The sequence below is a fragment of the Gorilla gorilla genome, chromosome 15, assembly GCF_029281585.2.
Source record: "Gorilla gorilla gorilla isolate KB3781 chromosome 15, NHGRI_mGorGor1-v2.1_pri, whole genome shotgun sequence".
Classification (NCBI taxonomy): domain Eukaryota; kingdom Metazoa; phylum Chordata; class Mammalia; order Primates; family Hominidae; genus Gorilla; species Gorilla gorilla.
The window spans coordinates 68,059,960-68,076,920 of record NC_073239.2 but is presented as its reverse complement, the minus strand read 5'-3'; the positions used below and the strand labels follow the sequence as shown (position 1 = coordinate 68,076,920).

The window sequence follows — 16,961 nt, the reverse complement described above, 5'->3', positions numbered from 1 at the left end:
ACTTAAAGAGAGGAAAATATAGACTAATTTAGTACTAACCGTGAACCAAGTGCTTTATATATGTTAGCTGACCACTCTATAACTGAGGTATTATCATTCCTGTTTTATAGTCAAGAAAATCAAGGGGCTTTGAGAGAAAGAGAGAGAGTTTTGTGTTTGTGTTTTTTTAAAGAGATAGGGTCTTATTATGTTATCCAGGCTGCCCTGAACTCCTGGGCTCAAGCCATCCTCTTGCCTTGGCTTCCCAAAGTGCTGGGATTAAAGGCATGAGCCACCAGGCTTGCTCCCTCTTAAAGATAGTAAATTACTTGCCCAAGGCCATGTATGGAATCAGAATTTGGCCCCATGTGGAATCTGACTCCAAAGCTAGTGATCTGTTCACTTCTTCTTTCCTAGTTGGATTTTAATGAAACCTGTTGGAATGACACTTATAAACTCAACAAGAGTCAACTCATTTACTTTCTGGAGCTAGGATTATTTCCTCATCTTTTTAAATTTAATCTACAACTTTCTTATGTTTCACCCTTTTTAGTTGTCAAAAATGTAAGTAATACAATTAAAATACAGTCCCCTATGGCAAAAACCAAAGTTCCCTTGACTCACAGGCAAGAAAGACAAACTCTTTGCACATACTCAGAGGAAGTATCATGCTTCAAATTCCTGGCTGTCTCATCAAGTAAGCCTATGTTCAAATCCTCTAAGGGCTTGTTTGAGGACTAAACAAGGTCATGTATGTAGTAAGCACCTGATAAACAAACTCTAAATGGTAACTTAATTTAATGAATGTTTCCAGAGTGGCAAACAAAGCTGACCTATTCCTGCCCCCATTAGAGATGCTGGTTCATAGAAGGGGAGAAAGGGAATAAAAAGTGAAGGGGAGGGGAAGAGGGAAAAGGGGAAGGTTCTCAGGGCCATGGAGCAAAACGTAGCTAAGAGCACACAGAGACTAAACCTTCCACTTTACAAAGTCAAGAGCTGTGGCTTTGCATTATACCCAGGGCTTGTAAAGCTTTCTTCTCCTGTTAGAGAACCTTCCAATTCCCGCTTGAGAGGGAAACAATCAAGCTTGGCAGATAACAAGCGGTTCTGTGATGACAACAATGCTCAGACATCAAGCCTGTTGACAGAACAAGTTGACAAGTTCATATCCTCTATGCAGGATTGCGAATTCTCAACTGTGTTTTGCTGCCTTCAAGTGTAGACAGATGTATTTGGAAAAAATGATTTTATTGCAAATTGGATTTCTCATGTGTTGCTGAGCAGCCCCTGCAGCTTTGACAGGTGCAAGAGAGGCGGTGGAGGTAGGTTTTCAAAATCTAGCCATGATGCCTCCCCCAACTGTGTGAGGGTAATGATCAGCAGGGTGTGCCGATTCAATTCCTGTTGGCGTTTGTTCCATCAGGATATAAGTGACAAGCTCTGCCTGAAAGAAGCCTTCCTAAACACACCCCACCTGCATCTTTGATCCTTGATGGTAAAGTTCTTTAGGGAGCTTAATGTGGCCAAGCACTGTTCTAAGTGCTCTATGTGTAGTAAAGCACTCTATCTTTACATAGCCTGTGAGGTAGCAACTGTATCATCCCCATTTCCCAAATGAGGAAACAGAGACACAGAGCCGTTAAGGAACTTGCCCATGGTCATGCTTGTAAGTGGTTGAGCCACGTTTTTAACCTAAGCAGAGAGTGCTAGGGTCCACATGACATGCAGGGTCTTGTGTTTGGACAGCAGAGATGCTGGAATCCAGTCTTTGCTCTGCCACTTCCTCATAACAAGGGCTGCATTCACTGAGTGGATGCTGTGGTCCCAGCTCTGTGCTAGGCATCTTCAATAGATTTCTCATTCAATACAACAGTGGAGAAAGTGAATACCATTATTATCCTTTAAAATGGGGAAACTGAGCCTGAGGGTAAAAAACTTACCCAAGTTTGTAAAACTAATTCAGTCTGTCTAACCCCAGAGCCCTTGCTCTTAACTACTACAGTGCCTGCTCCTGGCCTTTACTAGTTGTTTTGTGTATTTTACCTCTCTAAGCTTCAGTTTCTTCATCTGGGAAATGGGGATAATATCAGTAACTATCTCAAAAGACCATTGTGCAAGTGAAACAAAGAAAGGCATATGAAGATGATCTATGATGCTCTGTGCAAATCTTAGTTACCTATTATTTTTTCTGAATTGCTCTAGCTTTGTTCCTTAGCTCTTTCAAATATTTATCCCCAATGAAATACAAGTTTCTCAAGGGTAGAAACAATGATTTATCTGCTTTTTATTTACCTTTCATAGAATTTGGCACTTTTTGGGTGTACTTGATAAATGTTTATTAAATAAGTGTAGATATGTGAGACAGTGATGCCAGAGGTTTTGTCTCAGGAGGAAGCTTTGTTGGGCCACTTTGCAAAGGTTAATTCAAGCTTTTAGCTAATAGTTGTCCTATTTATACTGTAATAACCATGAAATGCATGCACATTATTTTCATTTAAAATATTACATAAACTAATGAAAACCAATCTCAAATCAATGTCAGAAAAAGCTCCGAGAAAAAAAAAAAACACAGTGTCATGGCATGATACCCCTTATTCTGAGGTGTCCTCCTCACAACACCTGTCCCAAAGGATCATGTGATTAGAACAAGGAGAGTCCACTCTGTGGGAAATATATGATGATTGTATCAAAACTCATGAAAATGATTTTACTTTTTCTTGAGTTTTCTAACCTATTCCTAGTGTTCAAAGATAAACTCTCTAGATTGTGTTAATGAAAGGATTCTCCCTAATACTAGTTTGTTTGATGTGTGACTATTATGTATATTATCAATAGATATTCTCTACAAGACATGCTGTAAGTTCATATTCTTCCCTAAGCAAATTAATTCTTCAAAATGCTGAAGGTTTGGGCATGTGTGTGGCTCCTTACTGACTTATTGACATAAACATTTACAGGGCGGAAGAGAGAAAAGAAAAACAGAAGGAAGATCACTTTATTCTATTTTCCCCACCAAGTAGTTTGTGCAGGGGCACTGAAATTCAGACAATCACTGAAGCATGGCCATGCTTTTTAGTCTTCAAATAACAGTGAGAGAATGGCCAATAACCGAGCCTTTTCCTGCAAACATGACAAGGTCCTAATGTGTCAGAGTCTTTGCATTTGCTCCTCCTTCTGTCTGTCTCATATTTTCCCCACACTGCCTTCTTCTCACCTTTCAGATCCCTTTCTCAGAGAACTCTTCATCCCTGGCTAAAGTAGTTCTTCTCACATGGTCCCATCCAGTAACCCTCTTTAAGCAACTCTGCAGCATTTATCTAGGCCTGAAGTGATCTTATTTGTTTATGTGTTTATTGTCTGCCTCTCTCAACTTGAGCATAAGCTCCTCAAGAACAGGGAACCCTATTGTGCTTGCCGCATTCTGGATGCTTGGCACAGTGTAGATGCTCAGTAAGTATCTGCGGACTCAATTATGAGAAGACAAGCCTGCCAGCTCCAAGTTAGGAAGGCTGTATTGAGGGCACATCTAAGGAAGTTCCCCTCCTGGGTCCTTGGTGATGCCCTGCAGTCTCACAGTGATACCAGCACTGTAGCCTTGCCTGCAGCAGCCTCAGCTCAAATCCGAATTCACATATTCAGTGCATTTTTTCCAAGAATCTATATGATGATTGCTCTGCTCTGAATCTTACTAGGCAGATAACCTTGAGCTGCTTATTTAAACCCACTGTGCCCGAGTTTCTTTATCCTTGCAATAGAGATATGTAACTCTTACCCTGGAAAGTTGTGAACATTCGCTGAAATAATGCATGTACCAGGCTTGGCCCAGTGCCTGGCACAGGGTAAGCTCACTATAAATTGCAGCTTTGAGTTTATTACTGATGAAAGATCATTTATATTTGTGCCACTAGTCCCTCTCCCATGGTAGACCTCACTAATTGATTATGGCATTTTTTTCTTTAAAAAAAAATGGCCTCACAACTTTCTCAACACTGCCCTTACCTAGACAGTCACTACCCATCAATCATTTGGAGTTGGTGTGCAAACTGAAATGTACTAGCCCTTCCTGACTCAGAAGGCACTTAACAGGCTGTCAAACAGGATTATTCACATTGAGCTGAGTGTCCAAAAGTAAATTGGTAGTTAATTTTGCCTCTAGACAAGTGGCAAATTCAGCAGTATGCCCCATGGACAAACTCACTGGCGTAGGAAGAGAAAAAGTAATGGGAGAATCTGGCTCTTGATAGATGAGGGTAGAAGGAAGGCCCTGCTTTCTTCATTAGCTTTGGCTCCCAAAAGGTTATAGAAATAAGAACTCTTGGAAGGCAGGATGTGAGCAGTGCTCTGGTTTACTTTCTGATATATTCCTTTAGATGAAATACCTATGATGGAAATTGGGAGTTCACAAGGAAAAACCATCCCTGATGTTGATTGGCTTCCTGTGAATTCTTATTAAACATTCCAGATACCCACGAATGATTTCTGGATTCCAATCTATATTAACGGATGTCTATAATTTTTAATAATATTTTTAAATGATAGAGAATCTAGCAGATTATTAGTTTCTTTTTTTTTTTTTTTTTTTTTTTTGGTCCTATTTCGCAAGTTACAATGGGATTTGTTCAGGACCTTTTCCAAGAGATGAGGAGCCTGCCAGCTTGGTTGGAGAGCAATGATGCTTTCAGAACAAAAATGAGGAGAAGCTAGAAAGATTAAATATACAAACAAAATTAGAAAATGATGCTGTATTTAATTTAATTGCAGAAGTTTGGTCCTACCCAAAACAGCAAATTAGGAGATGCTGTCCTTCTAGTTTCTGTCCTTGTTCCCACTTTTGGTGGCTTTTCTTCATTCCCTAAAGGACCCAGAGCCCCCAAGTTTCTCCATAAGTTTCACCATCCACATCTTCCTGCAGGAAATTAGTTGGGGAAAAACTAATTTATACCAGAATGGAAATGTCTAGCTGACTTGATATTTCCTCTTAGTGGTAATACACAGACTTCATGGTTTAAGGACTTTTATGGGTTGAACTGTGTTCCCCCAAATTCATATGTTGAAGCCCTAACCTTCTGTACTGCAGAATGTGACTGTATTTGGGAATAAAGTCTTTAAAGAGATAATTAAGCTTAAATGAATTCATTAGGGTGGGCCCTGATCCAAAATGAGTGGTGTCATCGTAAGAAGAGTAGATCAGGACATACACAGGCACAGAAGAAAGCTCATGTGAAGACAAAGGGAGAAGATGGCCATGTACAAGCCAAGGAGAGAGGCCTCAGAAAAAACCCACCCTGCTGATACTTTGATCTTGAACTTCTAGTCTCTAGGACTGCAAGGAAATAAGTTTCTGTTGTTTAAGAACCCAGTTTTTGGTACTTTGTTATGGCAGCCTTAGCCAACTAAAACAAGTCGTTAAACTTAACATTAGAATCCCAACTCTTCCATTTAGTAACTGTGAGATCTCAGGCAGTTAACTATCTGAACTTCAGTTTCCTGAACTATAAATGGAGACAATAAAGTCTACCTCATGAGGAGGCTGTGAGGATTAAATGAGGCAATGCACGTTATTGGTTAGCACAGTGCCTGCATTGTACCTGGCACTTAGCTCTTCATAAAGTACCATCATTACTACTGCTATTACTATTATGTTAGCATTTTAACTGGATACAAATGGGTGAAATCAGTACTTCTGTACCATCACTTATCTTCACACGGTAGAAACTAAAAGATATTTATTAACAAATTACTGTTATGAACAAATTCGCTGATGGCTTTTTACTCCTAAGGGGCCCTTAGTTCCTATACAGGTGCTATCAAAAGCTACAGGTATGGCCTTGGTATCCAGAATGTAGACAAGAATACTGAAAGAAATAGAAGCAAAGCCCATCATACAATAAAAGAGGCAGATAATAGTCTAATCTGTGAGAAAATGCCTGCACCAACAAAAGAATTTTAAACTTATTGAACTATGAATGATTATAATTTTAAAATAGCTTATTAAACCATTCACACTAATAAGGAAGTAGTTTGTTTCTAATTAATTTTCTAGGAAAGGCTGTTAAACATAGGTTCTCAGGTAAATGTCTTAACTTGGAGAAAAGGTGTCTAATAATTATGGTTTCAGGTCAGGTACATTAAATTTCAAATAAACACTTTGAATTTTGATATTTAAATTACTTTTACTAATAAATCATTTCTCTAGCAACCAAAACTTTCAACTTGGGAAGGGAATACATCACTAAAACTTACACTATTTCTCCTATCCCACTGTTTTACGAAAACATTATGAAATGGATTACTGAAAGCTAATAACCCACTAGGCATTATACACAATCATTATAAATATATTATAAATATGTCATGTTCCCTTATTTTGCACCCCACCCCACCCCCTGCCCCAGGAAGCAGGAACAGAACAGCTTTGGCCTCTGGGCTCTGGAATTTTAGAAGTGAGTATATTAACATCCACTGCATGTTTTAAGACTTTTCTCATGGTTTTATCAACAAATGGACATAAAGCTGAGGTTGAACCAGCCAGGCACACATCAAAATATAAAACTGGATACAGCTTTCCTTCTGAGTCACATCATTGATGTGCACAGACAGCCTATACCTGGCCATTCCTTCCCAGTGGCAATGAGCTGTCTCTTCTTTGTCTCTCCCAACTCTGGCAAGAGATGTCTCCATTCATTAATCTTGAGTCCATAATGTTACCCATTCTGTAGCTGTATATTCTATTCTGCACATGTTGTCCCTCTTGCCAGGCCCTTTCCTCCACTCTCCGGTACTCAGAGCCCACCATGCCTCCTCTTCTCAAGATCTCCCCCTTGCCTATATCCTTTGTAATACAGCTGCTAGCATGGTGCCACAGATCAAAGAATCTTGAGCAAAGAGGCTTAGAGGAGGGGAAAACTGGCTCCTATTCTCCTATCAGGCCTCTAGGAGTTTCTGGAGCATAGCTATTAAGAATATATCATTAGGCCAAGCACAGTGGCTCATTCCTCTAATCCCAGCACTTTGGGAGGCTGAGGCAGGAGGATTGCTTGATTCCAGGAGTTAAAGACCAGCCTGGGCAACATAGCTAGACCCCATCTTTACAAAAATTAGTAAAATTAGTGGGTCTGGTGGCCCTTGCCTGTAGTCATGCCGCATACCAGCCTGGGCTACAGAGAAAGACCATCTCTCTTAAAAAAAAGTTATCATTAGCCTGATAATTCAACATCTCCCCAAATCTAGAATTGACCCAATGATGAATTTAATGAATATGCATTAGAATCTTTGGAGATGTAGTCTAACAAAAGAAAATTAGACAAAGGTTTGATTTTTCTAGACTTATTTTGTAATTAATGACCTCTTCAAAAAGAATATAAACAAGATAATTGCCTTTGAAGTGAAATTCTCTGTAGTAAATGGTTATTTACAGGAGACTTGCAGAAAACCATTTCTCAACATCTGCATCTGAACAGGAATGACCACCACGACATGTTCCCTTAGCTCCCGTTGGACATCACCCCATTGTCCAGCAGGAGAGAGTAAAGGCTGATGTGTGGTTTTTATAAATGATATAACTAAATCTTGGTTGCATATATATTTTTGCTCACGAAATCTCTGAACCCAACAAAGATGTCAGTATTTGTTTTCCGATTTTCATAACTAATGACAAATCAATTAGTTCATTCAGCTGAGCCTCTTGACATTTACATCTCATGGGAAATCATGGGAGTGGAAGACAGGACCACACTTGGTTCCTTTGTATTACATCCTTCAATCTCCAAGAAGCTTTCCTGACTGTTAAGATGACCTCACTCCCTAGGCTCCTTAGCTAATCACAGGTAAACTTGGTTTGCAAGTGTACACCCATAGTCTTTGATGCAGTGATTCCCAACATCACTGAATTGAGTATACTGACTGTCTCTCCTTTCGTCACATTGTAATTTATCAGTCAATTTTATCAACAAATCAGTGTGTTTTTCTTTTTAAAATTATTTTAATCTGTACTGATAAAAGAAGACAAAAGCTGATAATGTTTTAATCCTCCCAGTTTTTTTCCTAGTGGTTCACATAAGAATTTGGATTAATACTACTGGCTTGCTAGCTTCCATGAATGTTTTGTGATGGCACTTGCAGAGCCTGATAAAATCTTCATATGCTCTCACGAACAGATCTATACATGGTATACACAAAAGAACATACTAGACCATATATTTATGATTAGCTTAATCACACAATTCCCCAAGAATAGTAAATAAAAGAATAAAAGCAGAGATTAAAAATGAAATTAAAAGTAGCAAATAGAAAAAGCAGCATTGTTCCCTATAAGCATTTAGTAGATACTTATTAACAGACGAAGAGACAAAGAAGATACCAAAATGTAACTCAGGTCTACACTGTCAGTGGCCGCAGTCACTGACAAATCACAGATACTCATAATGTGAGGCTTCATCAGTCCCTGCAGCAGGTGATGGGGAAACTTGCATGGGGGTAAGTGTCATTTAAAAGGGAAAGGATTTTGTCCTTAGCAGTAGTAATATCAGTAAATCAGCTTTCTTTTGTTTAGTGAAAATCACCTGACTAAAGAAATTCTCACCTATTGTTTGGTGGAAAACTGTACCTGTTCATTGTTAACTACAATCCACAAATTTCCAGTTGAGATGGTCAGTGTTCTGTTCCATAATGTATTGGGTCTTTGTCTGCCGTTATAAGTAGAAGAAAATTTTAAACTAAGTTTAGCCCCAGTCTGTACTGTCTTTGAAAAGTATTGTAAAACTGAATAAGCCAGACTTTAGGAAAGGTACTATCAACTATCTGGACTGTCTAAAAGCTCTGACTGATGTGGACTCACGCCTAAAAGGAATGGATGTTTCCCCGGTCAATCTCTGGGGAGAAGAAAGGACACACCCCTGCCAATCATCTCTGAATGGGAATGGTGGTAGGTCTTGCAATGTGGCAGGACTTTTCTCTTTCTCTAGGGTCAGAGGTTATACTGGCTATCTAAGATATGACAGTGGTTGGCGATTTTATTTATTTATTTATTTATTCAAAGAGGAAATGCTTTTATTGGTCATTGCCAATTTTGTTTTTGTTTTTGTTCTTTAATTTTACTTTAAGTTCCGGGATACATGTGCAGAATGTGCAGGTTTCTTACATAGGTATATATGTGCCATGGTGTTCTGCACCTATCAACCCATCACCTAGATTTTAAGCCTCGCATGCATTAGGTATTTGTCCTAATGCTCTCCCTCTCCTTGCCCCCCATCCCCTGACAAGACTCGGTGTGTGATGTTCCCCTCCCTGTGTCCATGTGTTCTCATTGTTCAACTCCCACTTATGAGTGAGAACATGTGGTGTTTGGTTTTCTGTTCCTGTGTTAGTTTGCTGAGAATGATGGCTTCCAGCTTCATCCATGTCCCTGCAAAGGACATGATCTCATTCTTTTTTGTGGCTGCATAGTATTCCATGGTGTGTATGTGCCACACTTTCTTTATTCAGTCTATCATTCATGGGCATTTGGGTTGGTTCCAAGTCTTTGTCATTGTAAATAGTGCTGCAGTAAACATAAAACATACGTGTGCATGTGTCTTTATTGTAGAATGATTTATAATCTTTTGGGTATATAACCAGTAATGGGATTGCTGGGTCAAATGGTATTTCTGGTGGAGATTTTTTTTTTTTAGTTTGAGCCAACCTCTACTACTTAGAGGCCTATTTAGTTATGAGCCTAAGAGCAACCACTTTGCATGTCATAGCTAAGCTAGTCTCAAAAGCCAAGTGACCGGCATGAGGCAGTGCACTATCTTCTTTGTCACTTGCAAATCCTATTCTGAATCTAAAAACAGAATGAAATTTCTGAAATAAGAAATGAAATTTCTTATTCACCTTTGTATCCCTAGCATCTAGCATAGTTCTTGGCACACATTTTGTTGGGTTGAATTTTCTTAATATTCAGGGTGTCACTCTGTCACTTAGGCTGGCATGTAGTGGCATGATCATAGCTTACTGCAACCTCAAACTCTTGGGCTCAAGCGATTGTCCAGTCTCAGCCTTCCAAGTAGGTGGAATTACAGGTGTATGCCACCATGCCCAGCTAATTTTTCTTTTCTTTTCTTTTCTTTTTTTTTTAGAGAAAACCTCTCACTGTGTTGCTCATGCTGGTCTCAAATTCCTGGCCTCAAGTGATCCTCCCTTCTCAGCCTCTCAAAGCACTGGGATTATAGGCATGAGCAACCATTCTGGCCTGGACTGAATTTTTATAAAATTCTATAGAATTATCAGTATAGGAAATTTACCTACATTGAATAAAGGAAGCTAGCCTTTATGTGACTTAGATTTCTAACTTGAGCTATATCTATGGACAAGTCCTGTTCAACTATTCTGTTTTCACTTTGTAAACTGAATTTGTTGGTCAAGTCATTGAAAACAGGTGAACCCATTAGTGTTCCCAGAGAAACACCAAGGAGCGCATGACTGCATCATCCCACCATTCATTCTGTGCCCTGTCTCCATTTCACACAGGGCAGGCTTCAGCTGAGCTAGCAAAAAGCATCAAAGCTGGCCGAGCACGGTGGCTCACACCTGTAATCCCAGCACTTTGGGAGGCCAAGTCAGGCGGATCATGAGGTCAGGAGTTTGAGACCAGCCTGACCAACATGGTGAAACCCCATCTCTACTAAAAATACAAAAATTAGCCAGGCGTGGTGGTGCAAGCCTGTAATCCCAGCTGCTTGGGAGGCTGAGGCAGGAGAATCGCTTGATCTAGGGAGGCAGAGGTTGCAGTGAGCCAAGATCACACCACTGCACTCCAGCCTGGGTGACAGAGCAAGACTCTGTCTCAAAAAAAAAAAAAGAAAGCATCAAAGCCAATACTGGTTTGTTTTCCCAAGCCATGTTTTAAAAACATCATGTTCTTAGCTCTACAGATACTAAATCAGATACTAAATGTTATGGTTTGGATATTTGTCTCCTCCAAATCTCATGTTGAAATGTGATACCCAATGCTGGAGGTGGAGCCTGGTGGAAGGCGTTTGGGTCATGGGAGTGGATTCCTCACGAATGGCTTGGTGCCCTCCCCATGGTAATGAGTTCTCACTCTATTAGTTCATGTGAGAGCTGGTTGTTAAAGGAGCCTGGCTCCTCCTCCCCCATCTCTTGCTCCTCCTCATGCCTCTTTTGCTCCCACTGTCACCATGTGATGTGTCTGCTCCCCCTTTGCCTTCTGCCATGACTGGAAGCTTCCTGAGGCCCTCACCAGGAGCAGATGCTGGTGCCACGCTTCCTGTACAGCCTGCAGAAGAATAAGCCAAAGTAAACCTCTTTTCTTTATAAATAACCCAGTCTCAGATATTCCTTTATAGCAATGCAAACAGACTAACACAATAGTTGTAAAAACAAAAAAGGAATTAATTGTTGAAATATATAGTTAAGTGTAATCTTTATCTGAGGATGGAAAGAAAGTCATGTCTTTAGAAACTTGGTATGTGAAATGAACTGTGTTGGATGCTTTCCCCAATAATTTTCTTGTTTAATTCCTCAATACGAATCTTCGAATTGGGGATATTTCCCACCTTATTAATAATAAAATGAAGGTTCATAAAGCACCATTAATTCACTCAACAAATATTTATGAAGTACTTGTTAAGTTCCTGGCACTGTTCTAGTTACTGGGAATATAGCAGCAAACGAAACAAAATCCTCATGAAATTTATACCTATGTTCATGTGGCTAGTCAGTGGATTTACATCCAGATCTACCAGATATCAGTATTGATGCTTTTTTCACTACACGTGGCAACTGGAATGGAGGATCTCAAACAAAGACTGCAATATTTGAGTAACCTAAATAGATGCTATCTGGCCCTGCTTCAGCTGCCCTCTTCACCAAAAGAGAATAGTACCAAAAAAGTGAAAATACTTTAGTTCTTGATTCTAAATTATTTGTCTTTTTAAACAATGAATGTATATTGTTTTAGTAATGAAAAAGCATACTGTTAAAGATCATTTTTTCCTGTTTATTTTTGTTCCTGTTTTCATGGTTTTTTTTTTTTTTTGTGGTTGGTTTTTGTTTGAGACAGGATCTTGCTCTGTCACCCAGGCTGGAGTGCAGTGGTGCGATCACAGTTCACTGTAGCCCCAACCTCCTGAGCTCAGGTGATCGTCTTGGCTCAGCCTCCTGAGTAGCTAGGACCACAAGCATGTGCCACCTATACTTGGACAATTTTATTATTATTATTCTTTATAGAGATGGAGTCTCCCTGTGTTTTCCAGGCTGATCTTGAACTCCTGGCCTCAGGTGATCCTCCTGCCTTGGCCTCCCAAAGTGCTGGAAGTACAGGTGTGAGCCACTGCATCCAGCCTCTTTTCCCTCTTTAGATCCTGGAGAATATCAGATTTTCACTAGTTAGCAATGAGTTACTCCAAGTCTGTCAGAGGATGCTAAAATTCACGGACATGTTTCTGCCCTGAAGTCCAGCTGCTTCTACCATCCCTATGATCTTGTGCCATATATGACCAAAATAATAACTCAGGGCTGATGCCCCTTTACTACATTACATGGTCAAAAGCCCCAAGCTGTAGTTTCTCTGCTTACTGCATGCCCTACTAGACATTTTTCCCTTCCCCAGCTCCTTCTTTTGAATCCTACCCATGAAGACTTCTGAACTTCCTCCACATGCGCTGCTTTCCCTCTTCTGACCCCCTGCCACACTCTGGACCCCTTTCCTGGCACTCGTGGTCTTATACTCTGATCATAAATGGCTTGTCTTATACTCTCTAATAAAGCAATTCTGACAGGGCAGGGATGGCTTCATTATATATCTCATAATTAAAAAGTGAGCAATAAGTATTTTTAAGTTGAATTGTGTTATTTTAAAAAATTAAGGCCATATGATCTTTACTTGGGTGCTTTGAACTGCTCTTTTAGAGAACCAGCTATTTTCAAAACCACAAAGAAACTTGCATAAAAGCCTCATGTTGCGGTTAATTTGAATCTGTAAGAATATAAAAGAGGATGTTAGTTTGACCCATAAATAATTATTTATTACCTATACTGTGCAAGGAGTTATTCAAGGAGAATTGAGAGTCACAGTGAAGAACCAAATGTACAGCCAAATTTGTGAGGTGGTATAAAATAATTCAGCAGTGAATTAATTAAGACATGATTGTCAGCAACTCAAAGAGATTTAAATTGTGGATTTGGGGCAAGAAAAATGATCATTCTCATTCGGGTTCTCATCAGAAGTAAAATTATAAGGTTAGTAAAATTTAAAAAGCTAGGAGTTCCAAAACCAGCAATGAAATGAAACTATCCAAAAATCTACATAAAGGCATTCTAGTATAATGTTCATTAGTGGCATCATGGAAGAGAAATATGGAATAGTAAATATTAGCCATCTCATACAATTTGGCATTTCATTTTACTATATAACTACCCTATAAATATTACTGAAGCTGAAAAAATGTTACATAGTAGAATGCCACTTCTAAAAAATATGACAACAAAAATTATCTTACAAATTTGATTTGCCTACTCCACTGTTGTCTGCATGACCCTGAACACACTATGTAACTTGTCAGAGCCTCCATTTCTTTAATGTCACTTACTGCCAGGATAGTGAGGACCAAATAAGATCCAATATATAAGTGTTAGTGAAAAATTAGGTACCATACCAAAAGTATTTTAATTTTTTATCTGCTTGCATTATCAAGCTAATATTTTATTATATTAAACTTGGGTTTTATTTTTAATCATAGATATTCACTGCGTGACAAATTGAATACAAATTTATAGCAAAGAACAGAAAGTAATAATAAAATGGCTAGTAATACTATAGCCATATTTTAGCAATTTTCCTCTCCTGAATGAGCTTGAGCTCTATTTTATCCTATTTAGATGTCACTTAGCAAGTAAATCTGACCATTCATCTGTGCAAGAATGTACCCAAGATGTTTCAAGCACTACGTGGACCCCAGAGCCCATCCTCATTCTCATCAGGCCAGAGGAAAAATAATCTGAACATTTTTTCCTTGGAGACTACAGAGCAGATTCTCTTTCTCCTCTTGTTCCTTCTCCTCCTCCTCCCTCTTCATTCCTTCATTTTCCTTCTTCTCCTCCTCCTCTTCCTCCTTATTCCCAGAAATACAATGTGCGTACTAAAGTCAGAGATTGACAAAGCTTCAAGGGACCTGAGGAACCATTTAGGTACTCTTAAGACTTGGAAACTTTAGACCCAAAAGGTACAGGACTTGCACAAGATTATACAGCTCATATGATTATGAGAAATCTTGTTTTAGAAGCACAATTGGTGCTTTCCCTGTTTAAGGAATGGTCAAGTTGAAAGAATCAGTCCATTGAAGATCTTTAGGCTCATGCCTGTAATCCTAGGATTTTGGAAGGCCAAGGCAAGAAGATGACTTGAGCCTAGGAATTTGAGACCAGCCTGGGCAACATAAGGATACCTTGTCTCTACAAAAAATACAAAGAATTAGATAGACCTGGTGTCAAATGCCTGTAGTCTTAGCTATGTGGGAGGCTGAAGTGGGATCCCTTGAGCCTAGGAGGTTGAGGCTGCAGTGAGCTGGTATTGTGCCACTGCACTCCAGCCTGGGTGACAGAGCAAGACCTCCAGCTCAAAAAAATAATAATAAATAAATAAATAAATAAATCTTTATATTCAAGTCTGAGATATTTATAAATTCTCTTACCTTATTCTTTCTCTCATTAACTTTTTTTTACCATTAAAAAATAATAATTTTAGGCCGGGCGCGGTGGCTCACGTCTGTAATCCCAGCACTTTGGGAGGCCGAGGTGGGCGGATCACAAGGTCAGGAGATTGAGACCATCCTGGCTAACACGGTGAAACCTTGTCTCTACTAAAAATACAAAAAATTAGCCGGGCTTGATGGCAGGCGCCTGTAGTCCCACCTACTTGGGAGGCTGAGGCACGAGAATCGCCTGAACCTGGGAGGTGGAGGTTGCAGTAAGCCGACATCATGCCACTGCACTCCAGCCTGGCGACAGAGTGAGACTCCATTTCAAAAAAAAAAAAAAAAAATTATTCTTGTCTTTCTGCTAGCTCAGTGAGTGGAAAGAGAACCCGACTACATGTCAAAAGTCCTGGCTTGGACCTGGCTCTGCTTGTTACTATGTAACCTTACAGAAGTCATGAGAGTTTTGCACCTGTAAAACTAAGATGCCTGCGTTGATTACCTCCCACATTGTAACAGGTTAGATAATGAATAGGAATATTTTCTATATATTATACAGTCCTGAATGAACACAAGCACTCTTGTTATATATCCTGTGATGTCCAGAAATGTTTTTAAAGTTTAAAATGGAAAATTATATTATACATGCTAGAAATACAATAAACTGAATTGTATTTAAAAATGGAAGGGTGGGCTGGGGGCAGTGGCTCACGCCTATAATCCCAGCACTTTGGGAGGCCGAGGCAGGCGGATCACAAGGTCAGGTGTCCGAGACCAGCCTGGCCAATATGGTGAAACCCCATCTCGACTAAAAATACAAAAATTAGCCGGGCGTGGTGGCGGGCACCTGTAGTCCCAGCTGCTCAGGAGGCTGAGGCAGAATAGCTTGAATCCGGGAGGCGGAGGTTGCAGTGAGCCCAGATCGCACCACTGCACTCCAGCCTGGGTGACAGAGCGAGACTCTGTCTTGGAAAAAAAAAAAAAAAGAAGGGTGATATCAGCAAGATGGTGGAGTAGGAGGCTCCAGTTGTAACTCCCTTGTTAAGAGACTTAACAAGAATGTCCAGTCCAAAATGTCTTTACAGGAACTCCAGGAACTGGTTAAGAAGTCAGAGTACCCCAAGTGAGCACAAAGCTGAGAACAGCTGCATTGAAATGAAGGTAAGCCATTGCCTTCTACCTTCAATTACCCCTCACCCAATTTGACATAGCCCAGCACAGCTGGGAGAAAGTGTCCAATTTGTGGTTTCTCCTCAGGAGAGAAAGAGAAGATGGGAGTGGAACATGCATGCAGTGTTCCAGCTTTTCAGAAGCTGGTCAAGGGACTGGTTTCTTTCTTGCCTAACTTAGTCCTGATGAAACCTGCATACTCTGGATACCTAGAAGCTCAGAGAATAAAATAGAACTCAGTGAATAAAAGTGGCTCAGTGAATAAAAGTTTGCTGCAGCATGAGAGAATCTGCAGCACCACAGTCAGAAGCCAGCACAGCTCACTGCTATCAGGAGATGATGCTCAGTTCTTGGTTTGAAAGAGAAGGGTGCAACATGCATCTAATTTTCCAGCTTGCAGAGGGTGTGGGGGCTGCCTGAGGGACTGGTTTCTGTCTCACCTGGCTCAGAGTGGTGAAAGAAATAGCATACTTTGGATGCCTGGGAGCTACAGAGAGCAAAGGAGAGCTTAGCAACTTGTTGCAGCACCAGTAACCTTCAGTACAACAGACAGGCACCAGAGATAGCAAGAGACTACAAGCTCCTGAAAAAGAAATTCACAAACCTCTCTAACTGGGAAATTACATGCACAAGGCTAGAGAAGACACATCTCCAGAAAAAGATTGAGAGGCCCTCAGAATTCTGATCCAGGCTGATTGGTGATGATCTCTGCTTCTCTTGAAGGTACTCAAAAAAGGTAAAGAGAAGTAGCTGGCTTTTTAAATTCCCAAGTCTCAAAAAAAAAAAAAAAAAAAATCACAAGCAGCCAGGCATAGTGGCTCACGCCTGTAATCCCAGCACTTTGGGAGGCTGAGGTGGGCAGAGGCACTTGAGGTCAGAAGTTTGAGACCAGCCTGGCCCATATGATGAAACCCTATCTCTACTAAAAAATACAAAAATTAGCCAGGTGCGATGGCAGGTGCCTTTAATCCCAGCTACTCAGGAGGCTGAGGCAGGAGAATTGCTTGAACCTGGGAGGCGGAGGGTGCAGTGAGCCGAGATCATGCCACAGCACTCCAGCCTGGGTGATAGAGCAAGACTCTGTCTCAAAAAATAAAAAAAATAAATAAAAATCACAAG

The 16,961-nt window shown here is 40.2% G+C and overlaps 1 protein-coding gene across 5 annotated transcripts in view; it reads left to right on the top strand.

Annotated features, from left to right (window-relative positions):
* TRIM9 (tripartite motif containing 9) overlaps positions 1-16,961 on the top strand; it is a 263,721-nt gene that overhangs the window by 118,793 nt on the left and 127,967 nt on the right. For all 5 annotated transcript variants that reach the window (XM_055361500.2, XM_004055164.5, XM_019009943.4 and 2 more), the window contains exon 3: positions 15,758-15,833. The gene's annotated coding sequence lies outside the window, so the exon portion shown is untranslated. The remainder of the gene's footprint in view (positions 1-15,757; positions 15,834-16,961) is intronic.